This window comes from Schistocerca nitens, chromosome 4 (assembly GCF_023898315.1).
Source record: "Schistocerca nitens isolate TAMUIC-IGC-003100 chromosome 4, iqSchNite1.1, whole genome shotgun sequence".
NCBI lineage: Eukaryota > Metazoa > Arthropoda > Insecta > Orthoptera > Acrididae > Schistocerca > Schistocerca nitens.
The window spans coordinates 347,726,008-347,744,536 of NC_064617.1; positions in this window are offsets into that span (position 1 = coordinate 347,726,008).

Sequence of the window (18,529 nt, forward strand, 5' to 3'; positions counted from 1 at the left end):
CATTTATGAAATCAACCTCTAGATTTGTGATCCCTAATGTAAAAATTGTTTCACACCCTACACCAGATTACATATAGTTTAGAAAAGTAAATCAAAGACAACATTAATTAATCTTTGCTCTCAGTAACATACAGTAAATTTATTAAATATTTATTTATATACGTTCAACAAATTTGAATCTGTTACAACACATATGAAGCACATCATACTGGCACCCAAACAAGGGGCCAAATAAAAATAATGTACCTGAAATTAATTTTATGCAGATCAAAATAATTTCTATTATTTTTAATACAATTATATTTCACTTTTTAAAATGTAACTTGATAAAACAAACTGTCAAGTGAAAAGATAAACTATTTATAAACAATGACTCTTCCAGGGAGGATTATCTTAACATGGAAGTTCACCAAGGTGAACAATCACATGTCATTAAAATAATAATCAAGGTGAGGGCAAGTGAGTCTGACTATATGGGCCAGTCACAGTGGCAAGAACTATCACAATTATTAAATAGTTAGTCTGAAGTATTTTTTGGAGAAACATGGTGCAATCCAAGGATATACATACCATATGCAACTGTACATACACCAGACGTATTGTCATGCTGCTTGCAGTGTGCCATGGATGCAGAAGGAGGCTGTAATGAAAGAGATTAGGAAGATGCTGGACTGGGGTATCATTGACCCATCATTCTCGTCATACAATAGTCCATTTTTGGTCATCACCAAAGCCAATAGTAGGATTCGCCGGTCTTTTGATGCCCGTGATATAAATAAAATCGTTATACCAGTGCAGACAAGGCCACGTAATCACGAAGAACAAATACAAAAATTCTATGATACACAGTATTTAATCAGTACTGAACTGTCTTCTTCCTACTGGCAGATAATATTATCAGAGGCTTTAAGGAAGTACACAGCTTCCATATATGAGGGTAGGAATTACCAATTTAGAGTACTACGCTTTGACTTGCGTGTGAGTGTAGGAGTTTTCATTGCTGCACTAGATACTATAGTAGGACTGGAACTACTGGACAGAATGGCGATGTATGTGGACTATTTGTTCATTACCATAGCTAAATAGGAAGAGCACCTGGAAATGGCGGAAGACTATTAAAAAATTGTAGATGCTGGGCTGATGGCCAGTCTCAGAATGTCTGAGGTTGGACATAGGGAGACCAAGTTTTTGAGATATATTTTTCACCCAGTGGAACTGTACCAGACCTAGATAAAATGGACATGATTAAGAACTTTCCATGTCCCCATAAAAAAAGACATTTGAAGGCCTTAATAGGTTAATCTCCTTCTTTGGGCGTTTTGTGCCTGCACAGTTATAAAATAATAACACTTCATTATTTAACACACACTTGTACTGGTCATATGTACACTTGTACTGGTCAGATGCATGTAAAGCGGCACTTAACAAAATTAAACGTTCTTTAGTAAACCCCAAAATATTCCAACATCCTGACATGACAAAAGACTTTTGTCTTGCCATATATGTCTCAGCTTGTGGGCTTGTGGGCTCGTGGACTGTTTGTTGCAGACTGATAATTCTTCTGGTAAAATGGAAATAAAGATAATTGACTTTGGAAGCAGGGTTTTCATGGAGTGTGAGAAAGCATGTTCTGTGGAAGAGTTTGAAGCCCTTACAATAGTATAGGGTTTCAAAAAGTACCATTATTATGTGTATGGTAAGCATATGAAGATTTTTATGAGCATAGTAATTAAGTTTCTTGTTGTTTCGAGTGAATGGTTGAATCATCCCCCTCATATATCTAGAAATGAGTTACCACAAGAATAAAAAGTACAACAACCTCTCCTTGCACTACTGGAACAAGAAAAAATAAATATGAGAGAAAAGCGATTAAAACAAACACATATCAGACTGGAAATCTTGTTCTTCTTAAAGTAGATCGTAAAGTGCCTTTCATAAAACAACAAAATAAAAAGTGGTATTTATTATACTCTAGGCTACATAAAATGCTATGTGTAGCATTTGAAGGATTTTACATCCTGGAACAGAAAGATAAAATTGAAGGGCTGTACCCCACATGGATTTAAAAAGATTTATTTGTAAAGGAAGAATACTAACCTGAAGAATAGAATGCTAATTTCTTATGTAAATATTATAGTTATAAGCAATTTCCTTTCTTTGGTTACCTGGTACTTATTTAATATGTATGATAGTCTTAAGTGTGAAAAATAATGGAACAGATTGTAAATATTTAGTATGAATGTAATTATTGTGATTGATAATATAAACCTGAGAACATCTGGGTGAAAGAAAAATAATTCATTTGAAGGAATACTACTCATCCACTTTGGATGACCATGTATCATGAAGTAGTTAGTGTCATTTCCTGCTTAACAATAAGTTTGTATATATTTTCTTGTAGATTACAAAATTCAATTGTGGACTGTAACATAGTGTATTAGCTCTCAAATGCATACAACTCAATCTCACCCTCCCCCCCCCCCCAGTCACCGATCAATGTCTAACTGTGTCTAGCTTGTGAAATATGGGACATATTGGTCCATTTGCTTTCGTTTGTTTCTGCACTGCATTCTAAATTCGTGGATAACCTTCTTGTTTGCGACATTATTTTTCTAGTCATTAACGAGCACAAGTTCATGGATCCTGTCTCTAAATAGATAAGTGTAGAGAACTTAAAGCAAAGCACAAAGCTGTGACAAATGCTATCATACATGTACAACAGACTGAACTCTATGCAGTTTAGTATGGTCTGTTGATCTAATATTCAGCAAAGGATGCTATTTAATAAGAGAAGTAATTTCTAAAATACATTGACGTATGAACACATCAAAATGATAAAATGTTATGAGATGTATTCACAAATTACTTATGTAAAGATACAAAACTAATTGATTATCAGTACTTGCATGTGAAGAAATAATAAAAAGTACTGGACAAAAGTCATTTACAGAATTTATGCAAACCATGTACTGTGTATAAACAATATGTGTGAGCAGGAACCATGTAAGAGTACATTTAAGACACTCTAAAAGTGTTATCAGTGTAATATATGGATGGATGCTCTCTGAGTGATATGTAACCCTCAATTGAATAGAAGAGCACTCTGTTATTAGTGTCACAATTAAATAATGCAATGGTTGAAAACACACCTGAGATGTGGGGAATGTTAAGATAAATAAGTGATGAGGCAATAGTGTGTGAAAAAACTCTATGCTGTGTCATAGTTGCATGAAAGACTGTATCTGTGCAGTGTTCAGTAATTAAAATTCCAACAATTCCTCAGAGTCAGCGAGCACTGAGGAAACTAATATACCAAAATAAATTTCATTTCATTTCACTTCATTTATTATCATCCTTTTCATCATTTGCATGATATAGGAATTGTCATAATACTGTACAGAATATGCACAGCAGAATATTAGAAATTTCTATGAAACACACAAAATTAACATTATGTTGAAAATTAAAACATTGAATTAAAACACATAAAATTAACATTATATAATATGTTGAAAATTAAAATGTTGAATTAATGTGTTATTCTTTTACCTGCTCCTTTAACATGTGCTGTATGTGATGGCTTTATATATATTTAGTACATTTTGGAAAACACATATTACACTTAATTTTAGAGTTGAAAAGATTATAAATGAGATATAGAACTGACAATGAGAACATGATATTGACAATACAACTATCAGTTAGTGATTTAAGGAATCAAAATATTCCTCTATGCTATAAAAACATTTATTTATCATAAACTTTTTTAACTCTGACTTAAATTTTCCTTCATCTTCTGTTCTCTGATGCGGAGTGGCAGAGCATTATAAATTTTTGATGATCTGTTGGGCCTTTCAGTGTCATTTATATGGATTAGGAATAATAGGGGGCAAAGAACACTACCCTGAGGGACATCTACTGCCACTTTCTTAGCATCAGAACCCCACTTTATTTTTTGCTTATTCTGAGATGAGGTGAGTTTCACAACCTGAGTTCTATCTTGGAGATAGGATTCAAACCATTTCCTCCCAATTCCTCTGATGCGTATTGCTTCCAGTTTGTCAAGGAGAATTTGATGATCTACTGTATTGAAGTCCTTGAAGAGATCTAGGTTTATTCCTACAGAAATTCCTACACATATTTCCATTGGAAGAGGAGACGACTTTGCATGCAAATTGTGTTGCAAATGTGTAATAACCTTAGTCAAGCTACAAAGGAAAAGTAAATCTAAAAAAAAAAACCACAGCATGTACAAAAACAGAAACACCACAAAAATATGTATAAAAGGAATGTGACCGTCAACTAATGACCATTTCTTTACAGCTGTTATCAAAGTTTATTCTATGAAATCTGAAGCCAGTGTTAACATTTTCATGGTCATACGGCGGGGTGAAGTACGTTGGAAGCTTGATGTTTTGACCCAACTGATAGGAGATCGATGCAAGCTCCTACCCCTTCCCTCCACCTCGCAGCTAGTTGACTGACTGAACTTGTGGACAACATGTTCCAGCCAGGAGTATGTCACTGGGTGCTAACCACTGATGAAGATCAAGAATATCAACAATAATGAAATATGGAACCTTGTATACCAAAGAAAACTGTGTAACTTAAAATGTTAAAACCACCCAACAAAATCATGAACGTTTTTTCATTGCATAACAATGATGTTTAATGCGTGCAAAAATTTTTACATATGCATTTAGAGACCATGCACATACACATTCTGAGCACAATACTGAATTATTGAAATTTTCTCTGGTAATGTTTTTGAAGGTAATATCTTTGAAATTGTATGTGACAGTGTCAAAGCATATGTTATCAAACCATCTCAAACCCTAAATGATTGTTATTTACAACATCTTACACAAATCAGATGGTTATAGTCTCAAGACTCCAGAGTAGTTTTTATCTTGGGCTTTTGATGCTTTTTAAACAAATGTGGGAGCAATAATTCTGCTTGCGTCTCAAGAAATCTACATAGTTATTTCAGAACTATATTCATTCCTGAGACACCAACGCAGTAAATTACACCATAGTTTATCACACAACAAAATCATCTCTTCACAGTAACACATACTGTAACCGACATCCCTAACTGAAGTTATTTGTGTATTCATATAAAAGAGTTGTGTATCCTGACAATCTGTAAAATGTAGTTTTTGGAGAAACCTCCAGTCATGTAATATTATGTAACTAAATGTCAGTGATACTGGGTCGTGTTTAACGCAAGAAACCATGTTTATGTGCATTAAACATTCCAGGGGGCATTGTACCATCTCCTGGAATATAATAAATAAAATAGCACCATGAATATATTGAATGTACAGTGCTTTGAGATTAAAGACGTATCAATAAGCAGCAGACAAATAGTGTCTCAGAGATGATAAAGACCTTATCAAAAATAAGTGCTATTGTCTGTTGTTGTGTATGAACATTACCATGATTCTGATCGTTTTTTATTAGACTGAATACACGAAATATCTGATTGCTCTCAACTGCTTCTTAATGTCTGTAACGTACAGCGTCCACTGGAAAAAGTATTGCTTATGTGTTTCTTTTATATTTAACAAATGACCATACATCTTGTACAACCTTCAGTTTAGTACATGGTTACTTTAAATGTTCAAAATGATCACCGTTGTTGGGTATACACATAACAGAACGACGAGCAGTTTCCCCAACTACGTCAGTCAATGTCACAGTGGCGATTGCTGCACATGTTGCTGTATTCTCCAGAAGAAGTTCCTCCAGCGTGCGTGCTTACGTTGATAGACGCTATCTTTCACAGTTCCCTGTAAGTAAATGTCCATAGGTGTTAGATCTGGTGACTGCGGAGGGAACTCAATGGGTCCTCTTTGTCCAATCCAATGCTCCAGAAAATTGTGATCCAGGAAAGCTATTACACGTAGGTGGTAGTGTGGTGAGGTCCCATCCTGTTGGTAGAAGACCTCTTCATCAGCTCCACAAGAGCACGTATACCTGACAAAATTGATGTGTGGAGCATTTCCAGTTACACTTCCCCAGCGACAGTAGCATCAAAGAAAAAGGATCCTACTAAACCCCTAGATGATAGTCCACACCACATATGAACCCCTGGTAGACTGACCGCTTTATCCACATAAGCATGCGGATTTTCCGTTGCCTAGTATACACTGTTGTGCTGATTCACAGTTCCATTGAGTTTAAATTGTGCCCCGTCACTATACACTATCTTTGTCACAAATTGTTCGTCTTCAGCTAATATCTGCTGATACCATTCGCGAAATTACATTTGGCTATCAGGATCATCATAATTAATGGTGTGCAGTAATTGTGGAATGTAAACTTTCAGATTGTTTTGTATGCTTGTACTGCTAAACCCCACTTCACGTGCACATTGCACAGCAGACTTCTGTTTCCAACAGGAGACCTGACGAAGCAGGACTTGTAGCTATAAGCTGTCTTCCTGATCTGTCTTTATGAATATCAAAAATTGTTCCATGCAATTCAAACTTTTCAATTATGCATTTAAGTGTTAGGCAGATTGGCGTTTCTGTTTCAAACTCCCGCCTCCACTGACATTGCAGTTCAAAGGCATTATCAAACTTGAAAAACACTTCACAATACATTTTCGTTGGTCGAATGTCAAGCGTGCTCCATCCATCATGTCTTATCAATACCGAGATGGAAGTTCTAACATCTGTTGAGCCAAAGACCATTTTGCAACACACTCGTAACTCAAATCGAACGATAATATCGATATCTCGATAGAGCCTGACAAAGAGTGTATACATTTTTCTGGAGGACTCTGTGTTATAGTGATAATTGAGTTTCCAAATAAATTAAGTCTTGTTAAGTAGAAAAGACTTTCCCTTATGTAGATATAATACCCTAAACTCATTATCAGGGTAATAAGAGTGTTTAAATTATTTTCATTGTTATCCACCATTATGGCACATAATAAGATTTTTATTAAATGCAGCCAAGGAAGCTGAATTCATCTAAATATTAATAGTGAATTTTCTAAATATGGTAAAACTCTAAATATATATTGCAAAAATTTTAATAATTTTCGCTCAATGTGTCCTTATTGGGGTACGTAAGACGAGTACATTATTACATAGTAACCTGATGACAAATCACTTCTATTTTATTATTTCGGATGTTTCAAGAGTATTAACTGCAATAATGTTCTCTTTTGTGTCTACATTTTTAATGATCTGTGACTAATGCATATGTATGAGATCATACTCTAGATTTATGGCCTTGGATTTTAAAATAGTTTCGTGACCTACATCAGATTAGGTATAATTTAGAAAAGACAGTCAAAAGCAACATTAATTAATCTTTGCTCTGAATAACTTACAGTGAATTGATTAAAGATTTATTTATATGGATTCAACGGGTTTGCACCCACTAGAAACCAATAACAAGAATTAGTTATCATTACTTAAATGCATAAGCATATAAAACTTACTCATGCTGGTGGTATCTCATGCAGGAAAAAGGAAACACAGTGGAGAAATGACAGCACTCAAGCAATCGAACTGTAATAACTAAAATTCCTCAGTGGGTTGGTGGCGCTGAAATGTCGGTGCTCCAAGACCCTGATACAACTTGCTGAGAGTGTAGTGACATCAGTGTACATACACAGCACAACTGGTCACAGACAGAAGGGGAGAGGGAAAGGGGGGACGGAGGTAGCCTTCACAAGGCAGTGACTTGATAATGTCAGTAATGATTATAAAGAATCCGCCTCGATTGCAAACAGAAACCGGATGTTGACCTAGGTTTCGGCGCGGATAACCACGCCTTCTACGGAACACACTAAATCTACAAACTGCCTAAAGAGGCATGGTCCAGCATTAAGGGGCTCCGGAAAGGCTCAAAATCATGAAAAGTTCAATTTTTACTTCTTTGCGTTTTCTGAGTCTGCAGACTATTACCTTTTAATAGATATATAATTTATTCAATTCCGAAGACTACAACTATTTTTTAATTTTTTTTGAAATGTGTTCTACATGGGCGTGACCCACTGTGGCGCTGTTAAACTGCTGTCAAATGGTGTTATTATTAACATCCGTGTTCATCAGGTACATTTTAGTGATGTGAGATAGAGTATGTGTTGTGGCTAACCTGTGATGGTTCAATATATATCGCTGGTGTGATTGTCGATTGTTTCATGTTTATTTACTCTGTCGTTATCTCGAAAATATTCGTAATTAATTCTGTTTCTTGAGTCTCTGTTTTGTTGAAGTATAATAATGAGTAAAAGTAAAGTTATTAGAAATCCTCTGAAGGCTTTTAAGAAAAGGAGAAATGTTGGAAAGCCAAAGGTATGTGTTATTACCGTAAACAATAAAGACGATGAAAATCCCTAACATAGCTTGTGTCCCAAAGAAGAAGACAGTTGGTGTAAATATAACAAAGGATTGCTAACTGGTGAAGTGTACACTCATAAGCATAGTCTGCCTCATGCAGTAATGGAGGTGATAAAACCTATTTTCAGAGACTTAGCAGCACCGGAACTGTTGAAAAAGTGTATTCACGGAAAAACTCAAAACCCCAATGAAAGTGTAAATAGTGTTATATGGTCGAGAATCCCCAAGACTGTATTTGTTGGAATAGAAACACTTCACTTTGGTGTGTATGATGCTGTTGCAACTTTCAATGATGGCAACATTGTAAGGTGCAAGGTATTTAGAAATATGGGAATGAAGATAAGTTCTAACATGGTACGAGCGATGCTTGCTTTAGACAAGGAACGCCTTCGTGCTGCAGACAGGGCTGTAAAGAGTCTAGAAATACAAGCAAGAGTAAACAGGAGGAGGAACAAGAGGAAGCTAGAGGAGGAGTTTGCAGAGGATGAAGATAATCCATCCTATGGACCTGGAATGCACTAAAAAGTTAATCCAATCTTTGTCGCTCGATTCCCAAAACTTTTATTTTCTCATACTAATTACATGTTTTCTAAGGATCTTCCAAAAATATTTGTTTCAAACTTTCAGTAAATGTTACACAGTACCTTCTGCATAATTTAACAGAGCCTTTTTCCAAAAAACTGTATATTTTTGAATATATAAATAAAAAATTGCAAAAAAATGTTGTGAATTTTCATTACAATTGAAAAAAATCATCTTTAATAACTGAACTAAAATTTTGTAAAATCCTGTGTTAAGTTGTAGCCCATATTCCAATAAATAATCTGTAAGAAGTTCAACTTCCTACCTCAAATACTTTGTCAGGAAAGATGTAATTTATAAGCGTTACTTTAACATTGCAAGTATAGGGCGTTCCGGAGCCCCTTAACACAGAATGTCCAAAAGGTCAAAAGACTCGTATAAAATGTAAAATAAATGGTACGTGCGTACCATGTCAATAGCTGTGCTTAGCTCAAACGTCAGAAGCGTGCTTCCTCACCCCAGCCAACATTCAGTGGGCAGCTGGCTCTCAGGTAAACTGAGGTGGCGACAGCAGCTAGGCTGTGAGAATGTTGGGAAGAAATGTGCATGCGCAAATTGAGAAATCGTCTTCTTCCATGTAACTGGCATAAAATATCTTACGAAAGTGATCCGATGACCGGGTCGAAGGGGCAGGAAGTTAATGCGTGTGTATGTATAATGCCCTAGCTCGAGGACGATTTTATAGAACTATAGAACGTGGATAGGCTGAAACGATATATGTGGGATAGCAAATTCCATGGATGGTCAAAACGCATGCTCGCAGGACAGACAAAATATCATCAGCTAGAAGCAGGCTAAAAATATGGGGGATGAATAATCCATTTTTCACTTACTTTGGGTCGGTGATAGTATTTCATGACTTCTCTTGGATAAGTGTGTAAAGTTACAATATTAAATTCTAAGCGCTATTGACCAGAAAAAGGTCAAATTAGTATGACAGGTTTAATGTAATTCCGCGAAATGACGTACAATGCCACCTTCATCACCCTTAATATCAAATGACCAACAAAGGTCATTATGTATAGTGCTATCAGATATGTACCAAAATAGTGTAAAAAGAACCTAAAGCTAAACTAGATTCTTAAAATCAGGTACTTGAGGTACTGAACCATGAAGGTTAATCAAGTGAGGTCTGTGAACTCATATAGCATGGAACAGACAAGTTCCCTTTATGTTCTAGTAGCTGTTGATGTGAAAGGTCAAATAATCTAACAGTGTTAATATACATGTGTGAAAGGACGTACAACATCGCTTTCATCGCCCTTATTATCTGTTGCCCGACAGACGTCAAAGTGAATAGTGCTATCAGCTGTTACCAGAATGGTATGCAAAGCTATGTGTATATGCATGAAGAAACGTACGACGTCACTTTAACGTTTTTTTTTTAATTAAGGATTATTTCCTAATTTTAAGCCACATCTCAGACTTGGAATGACTATGACTAAAAACATCCTTGCATCACCATATTCAACTTGGCTAATTATAACTAAGTGGGAATGGCTATTTGGACCATATCAGTAATATTGGAGCTTGTAAGAAGTGAGAACACTCTGAACATGTACAAGAATCACTCATTACAAGACGTTAAATGAAAGAAAAAAGCATGTGTATTGTATTAGTGTGCCCACGTTTGTAAGGGCAGCTGTAATAACTAAAATTAAGGGAACCTAGAGTGTGACTGAACGAATTGACCATCCGTGGCACCAAGCATGAATGCATCGGCTATCTTCTGTGTCATATGGTGGAATGTGAAGCACTGAGCAAGGGGACAAAAAAACCTGCGAAAAATTTTTTTGTTTTTTAACTGGAGCTGGTCGTTAAGGATGCAGTCCTTGTCATACCATAGATGTTTAAAAATCACCATTTCTTCTAATATGTCTAATTTCATACTCTTAACTTCAGAATGAAGCAACTCTGTACTGGCCAGGGGATTAGGCATGTGAGCCATTTTATGTCAATCACATGGAAGAAGACGATTTCTCAATTTGCACATGCGTGTTCGTTTCCGACATTCTCACAGGCTAGTTGCGGGCGGCACTTCAGTTTATCTGAGAGCCTGCGGCCCGCCGAATGTTGGCTGGGGTGAGGAAGCACGCTTCTGACGTTTTTTACACAACTGGTTTCATGGCTTTCTGAATGTCATGTCATGGTCGCCAGTTGCGCAAATTTTTATATATATTTGAACAAATTCCTTGTATACTATTGGCATATTTGACTTTTTAATTTTTTTTTTGCAGCGAATAAATTGTCTTTTCCTTTAATCCACAAATTTCGTAAATTGTGAACCAGTCATGTTGTGAACTTACTTCTGGTGGCCTTGGTTATATTCATCTTCTTCTGCCATAAGTATTTATCTCTTGACCATGTGTATAACAGTTCTTAATGGGGCTTCTTCTTCTGATGTAGGCCTGACATTGAGATGATGCGCGGAAGAAAAGAAAACTTTCGTGGTTTTGCACAAAAAACGAATTTTAAGATTTCATATTTTCATAGGATTATTATTCAGGCAACACCTTATTACAAGAAAAACGTCTTCTCGCCACGAGAACTAAAGACAGTCTCTCTATAAATTGACAAAAGAATTGAATGTGGTTTCCCTCATTTGTTATTGCCTTCCATCATAGTAAAACATATAAATTTTGCTGGCACATACAGCGGTAGCGCTAATAATTATTATCATTGCTTTTCTTATGTACCAATACAAGATTTACTTGTTTTTCCTCAATTAGTCCTGACTGGTTTCGTTACTATTTTTTCGTTATTTTATGTGGCACTGGTGGCCTGGTCTGGAAACCCAACTGTCAAATCGTCTTCTGATGGCCATATCTTGTCCTTCCTCTAAGGTAAGTGACACACTGTGGTTTGACCATATCTCTCTGGACCGAAGGCAAGTATGGCAATGGTTGTGCACTGTGCATTTACACCTTAGCGGCAAGTATGAGGTGATGTCCAGCATCGATAATACATCTGAACCAGCACATGACACTTCTTTTATTGGGCTAGTGGCCAATTTTCCTACCAAGTCTTGAGCAACACTGTTGCATTTTTCCTACAGGCATGTGCATTTCTCGTTCTTGCTAACATTAAAAGAAAGGACTGTTGTGTCATAAACAGACGTTAAACAAGAACATGTAAAAAATTTTGTAAAGTATTAAAGTGTTAATATTAACCTTATCCTTGAGAGTTCCGCCTTAGAAATGTTGCCTTCCTAGACAGCAAAAAAGGCACTCTCCCAGTTTCCACAACACTAGGCATACATATCTTCATAAACCTCAAATAGCTACTTGTGTAGCAAATCAGTTGCATGACAATATCCCAGCAATAGGAACTTATATATATTATCACATAAAAGGTTTTTGGACACCTACTAGCAGACATTAATATGGTGTTTATGCACCTTTATGACAGCTGAGACTCTGCTGGGGACGCTTCCAATGAGGTGTCTCAACGTCTGTGAAAGAACAGCAGCCCATTTTGCCTCAAGAATCGAAACCATAGAAGGTAGTGGCTTGGGACACGGACTTCTGGAGTGAAGTTAACTTTCTAAGTCATTCCAGTGGTGATCCATAGGGTTCATGTCAACCCTCTGGACAGGCTGGTCCATTTCAGGAATGTTATTCTCCCTAAGAACCATTGCCTCACATATGCAGTTTTATGACAGGGGCATTGTCATGCTGATACAAACAATCACAATCTCAGAACTGTTTCTGTACTGTAAGTAGTACATAATGTTGTAAAATGTTTCTATATAGTTCTGTGTTGAGAGTTTTCTTAAGTGCAAGAATAGGATAACAGTCTAACCATGAAAAAAAACCTCATACTGTATGTAAGACCACCTGTTCTGTACTCCACTGTTGGCATTACACATGATGGCAGGTAAAGTTCCCCAGGCATTCGTCAAACCCAAACCTTTTGGTCAGATTGGCACAGGGTATAGTGCGATTCATCATTTGAAATCACTTGTTTCCAGTCATCCACTGCCCACTGGTGCCTGTCTTTCCCCCAACTCAAGTGTGATTCACATTTATTACAGAAACATATAGCTCATGAAGAGGTAGGTGCCCGATCATTGTACCCCATTTTTTTTAAATCACTACTCATAATCATTGTGTAATAGGATGACTGGAGTGGGTGACGTGATTGGGGTTGTAGGGCGTGGCTGGGTAGAAGAAGGTGGCTGTTTTTAGCAATCTTCCTCTTTATTGTTGGTTCTTCCAATACATTTTCCAGTAGCTCAGCCCCACTGCTCGTGTTGTGGTGGAGATGTACTGATGCGCGCAGCCCGGGGAACGCGACGCCATGCTCGGTCAGCGGCTGCGCAGGCAGTAGGGTGTTAGCAGCACGAGTCCGGGCCTAGCTCGCCTCCTGCAGACGCTGCAGCTCGTGACGATGCCGGGAGTCGCCGGTACAGCAGAGGGCAATGCCCTCCACTGTCTGGTCCTCAGGGACAGCGTCACTGATGACGACGATGTAACAGCGACAGAACGCCCAATCGGTCGAACTCGTGCCAATGCCCACCTCTGATGCCCTTAAATAGTGCAGACCGTTGCTGAGCCGCCAGTTATGTGGCGCCATGTTTATTAGAATGTTCTCGATGAGTTGACTAACGCAGCCGCGCTACACACGGCCCGTGCCTGCGTTATTCTGCTAATGCTGCGTTCTGGCTGTTGATGGCTGCCGCGCACGTACACATATACCGACGCTCGTTGTAAAACTGTCACCTGCATAATGCGCTGGCCAGCCTTTGTCCGCCGTCAGCCGTGAAGCTGGCGCATCGCCCACTGAAACGCACTAAATCACAATTTCGCACCATATTTCCTAAAAATAACCCCTTGTCCTCTACAATTCCTCCCTCGTACGAAACGAATTCGTCCCCGAATTCAACCAAAAAGTCAAAACAATTACAGTTCACTTCACAAACACCACAAAATACGATTGATTCACTATTTACACTGTGTTCATTCACTTCTATCCTCAGTCTAATCTTTGTTCATAAACATTATTCAGTGTTCTGCTGCAGTGCCTCACAACTGTTCAGTGATTTTGTCTGGACCCTTAGGTTAAAGGTTGGAAGCGGCGGGATTGGGCTACCTTCCTCTTGAGCCGATATTACACTAATCCTACGTCAAAGATAAAAATACAGGTGGCAGTGGTTGATGATCCAATAACTAGTAAGCGTTGCTTATGCTCATGATGGTACTCATGCACTCGTTGGAAAAAGATGTTCCATAGTTATACGTCCATCCTGAGCTGCTAGCATCCAGTCCAAAGAGGCGAGCGAATTTGGGTCTAATGTGCTATTCAAAAGAGTGAGATTTTCTTTCATGACGAATTGCACCGGTTGGTCGGGTACATACATCAATGTGCATGTTATGTTCATGATTGTAGCTCCAGTAACCACGGCTGGTAAACGGAAAGTTGGCCCTGAAGTGTCACTCTGTGTGCCGTTAATTAACAGTCCCTGCCTCTGCAATTATATTCTTTGCATACTCCCTTGCTTACCCTGCTCGTAACAAACGCAAATAACGACTGTGTTTTCCATTACTGAAAATATGTGGACCCACTTGCTGATAGAACTGCACCGTGCCTGCTATAATTTCCTTAGGGCACTCCGCGACTGGTTCATGAGAGTGGAATAGAGAATAATAACAAGATGTGGGAACAGTGTGTAACAATTTCGCTGGGCAGATGGTAACTGGACCTGTTCGACAACGCAGCAAGTCTTGAATCGTTGTTATCCAAAAGGTACTTGATTATACCCAAGCCGTGATTGGTTGTGTCAGCTGTAACCTTAATGTGGGACATCAAGGTCGCGGCCAAAGCTCGCAATTGGCGCGTATTATTAACTACATCTTTCTCCAAACTTTCTAATTGGGTTGAGTGAAGATCTAGCATTCCCTGGTTGTTATTCACATTATCCTGTACCTGCCGTAGCGTTTCATCAATATGTTTAATATCCTCCGCGTCAGCAGTCCCAAAAACAGTTTTTAGGATATGGCCACCTGCATTTAGGCATCCTCTTTTCCTACGGACGTGCTGGATTAACCCTGCAGTTTGCCGCAACTGAGCTTGTAAGCGTGCAAAAGCTGATTTTAGGAGCTGATATCCCCCCTGTGTGTCATTAAACCTTCACTGATTAGCCACCATGAAATGAAGTTCATTAAATGTATCCTCTAATTTACAGATTTCGTCTTCAACTGCCCAAATATTACAGTCCACCCTTAAGGTCCATTGATGTCCCGACATAATTACGTCCGCTTATCGCGAGAACAAAATACCACTTGATATAGGACATACCTTCAAGGCTTCAGCTAAGTTGCAACAGCAAAACAGAATAACTATGCTGAGCGATAGTGCACACCTTCCCTCTTCCGTCTTCAGTGCAACCCATGACGCTGGAACTGCTGGTCTTACCAGAACGTCATGCCTCTTGAGAAACAAAAGAAAAACAACTCACATTAGCTCTTCCCTTTTACGCGTGGCCTAAGAGCATAATAGCATGTCTGATCGCTTCCACAATTAACTTGGTTCTCTTGTTTATCTACTCCTTTCTTAGATTCATCTTTCTCTCCACTAGAAGTTACTGCAGACAATGTAGTAAGTTCCTCAAAATTCACCTTGAAAGGCCTAATTTGGCTCACATGCACAATAGTAGGGCGAGTTGGAAGCTGTAATTTTACTTTCACCGGCGATGTCATCTCAATCACCTGGAAAGGACCTTCATAACGGGATACAAACTTTTTCGTTTTGCCTTTTGGCACATACGGATTAGTCATCATCACCCATTGTCTGACATGATATTTGGGTAAAATCGCATTTCCATTGTGTACTTTGTTCTGTCTCTCTAACGCTTTAGTGTTCATTTTTTTCACCTGCCGCCAGATTGTTTTCAATTTTGTGGATAAATCCGTAACAGCCGAAATATAGGTTCCTGGTGGGGTCTTGAGCAATTCAAACTGAGCTAGCATCTTCCGACTGAACAGTACTTCATACGGAGACAATCCTGTACTTTCATGCACTTTTGAGTTATACGCGGCAGTTACAAACGCCAATAGGGTATCCCAATTGTTGTGTTGCGAATTTACATAATAACTTAACATCTTAGGTATTGTACGATGAACTCTCTGGGTACGACCATTAGCCTGCGGGTGTAACGCGCTCGTTCTCATTTTCTTTACATGCAACAACTTGCATAACTGTTTCATCAAATTGGACATAAAGTTTGTCCCTTGATCTGTAATTATAGTTTCAGGTGTTCCGGTAGTCGTTGCAACACAATTTTCTGATGACTCAATTCTGCCTGTCCAGCACACAGAATGCAATTCTTTACATACTGATCGACATCTTGCCTACACGTTGACCATCAATAACTCTGTGCTACCCTCCTTTCCGTTGCTCTTCGACCTGAATGACCAGAAAATATTGAATCATGTGCTTGCCTTAAAATTTCACTAGTTATTCTCCAACAGAAAGAGGTTCCTACTCAGTGGTCTGAAGATGACCACAGTAGTGGTCGAAACCAGTCACCTTGATAAATAAATCGTGATCAAGACTGTTTTTAATAGTAAATAAAATTTCTAGAGACACAAGATAATACAAACTTTTACTAAAATCTGGAAAAGCCAAAACCGGACTAGATGTTAACAAATGTTTTAACTTTTAAAAAGCCTCTTCGCATTCTGCTGACCAGTGAAATTTTGCTCCCTTCTTCAACAACTGCGTGAGGGGCCTTGCAATTTCCGCAAATTTTGGAATATACCTCCTGTAAAAATTGGCGAGACCTAAATAAGACTGCAACTCTTACTTTTGTAGGTGTCGGAAAATTCATTAACGCCTCTACAAGTTTTGGATCCGTGCGGACACCCTCCTGTCCTATAATATGACCTAAATAACAGACTTCTTGCAACAAAAAATGACATTTTTCCATATGAAGAGTTAACCGCGCTGCCATCAGACTATCGAAAACTTCGCGCAAATGGGGCACATGTTCTTGCACGTAATTTGAGAAAACAAATATGTCGTCCAAATATACCATACACTGATTAGGTTTCAGCCCTCGTAACACGCTATCTAGTAAACGTTGGAAGCTTGCCGGAGCATTTTTGAGTCCAAAAGGCATTCGCCGATACTGAAAATGACCTGTAGGTGTTGAAAAAGCTGTCTTCGGTCGGTCTTCTGGGGCGACCTCCAACTGGTGGTACCCGCTTCGAAGATCCAAGGTCGTGAGGTACCGACACTGACCCAAATTATCCAGAGTTTCAGTGATATTAGGCATTGGGTATGCATCCGATACAGTTTTTTGATTCAGGAATCGATCATCACAACAAAACCGATATGCCTTGCCCCATCAGATGATTTTTTACCCACTATTACGACAGGAGCGGACCAAGGACTACTACTGGTTTCTATTATCCCGTCCCTAAGCTGTTGATTAATAAATTCTTCCGTGACAGGCTGTAAACTTCTTTGAACACGATATGGACGTTTATACACCAGTGTTTCATTCCCAGTGGGGATGTAATGCTGAACTAACGGTGTGGCGGGCATTGGACCATGAGAATTAAATAACTCTTTAAATTCCGTCAAAAGGTTCTCCATGACTTCCCTGTCTTGCCCTTCTAAATGTGCTACTTTACCCCTCAGTGCGGACCAGCTGACAGATTCTCCCAGCATAATCTAAAGCGAAATCTTTATCCAGTTCATCTTCCCCTATTATCTCCAGATTCGCTATTACGGTACCTCGTCCTAACTGCACCTCTTCAAGGCCAAAATTATCAATACTGACAGGCACAACCTTTTTTCCTTCTATCTCCCGAATGTAGGACACGCTACGGCGCCTAAAACACTTCATTTTATCCAGTGGCTCATTCGCAGACAAAGGTTCAACGACACACAACGAATTTACCGGCACGCTAGCTCCAACATCTGCCCAGATTATTTTCTCTGTACGCTTCGGTAGAGTATCCAGCGAGTTAACCCTAAGGGACCTTGTACGCAGTTTAGGTGGCCCACGCGACGTCTGGGCGGTTCCTTGCGACAGTAATGGTGTTTCGGCTGCAGAACCTAGGCGAAATTGTATTCCATCCATATCTACTGTACGCCATTCCAGGTTAACTTTTGTGTGATGCGCAACCAGGAAATCCAATCCGAGTATGACACCATAGCTGTTGCTAACAACTGGAAGATCTTCTACCTTCACCTGGAAGTTCTTCATTTCCACTCGGAAGTTTAACACCACTGATCCGAGCGACTTCACCTGTCCCCCACCCACGCCAATTAACACCCAGCGTGGTGGTTTTAATTCTACTTTACCAAGTACATTTCTACTCACCACGGATACCTGAGACCTGGTATCCAATAAAAATTTGCATGGTCTGCCCCTCACCAAGCTGGTCAGAAATAAATCTGCCACTGATTCTGCACTAGCATTAATCTTTACTGGGGGTGTTGCACAGTGGACACACCACCCCCTCCACCATTTAACTGAGGGGGGTGAGGCCCACCTTGCGGTTTCCTATCATGTTCCTGCCAGGACCCTTTGCAATTACGCTCCCAATGACCCCAACGTCTGCATTTCCTGCACTGCA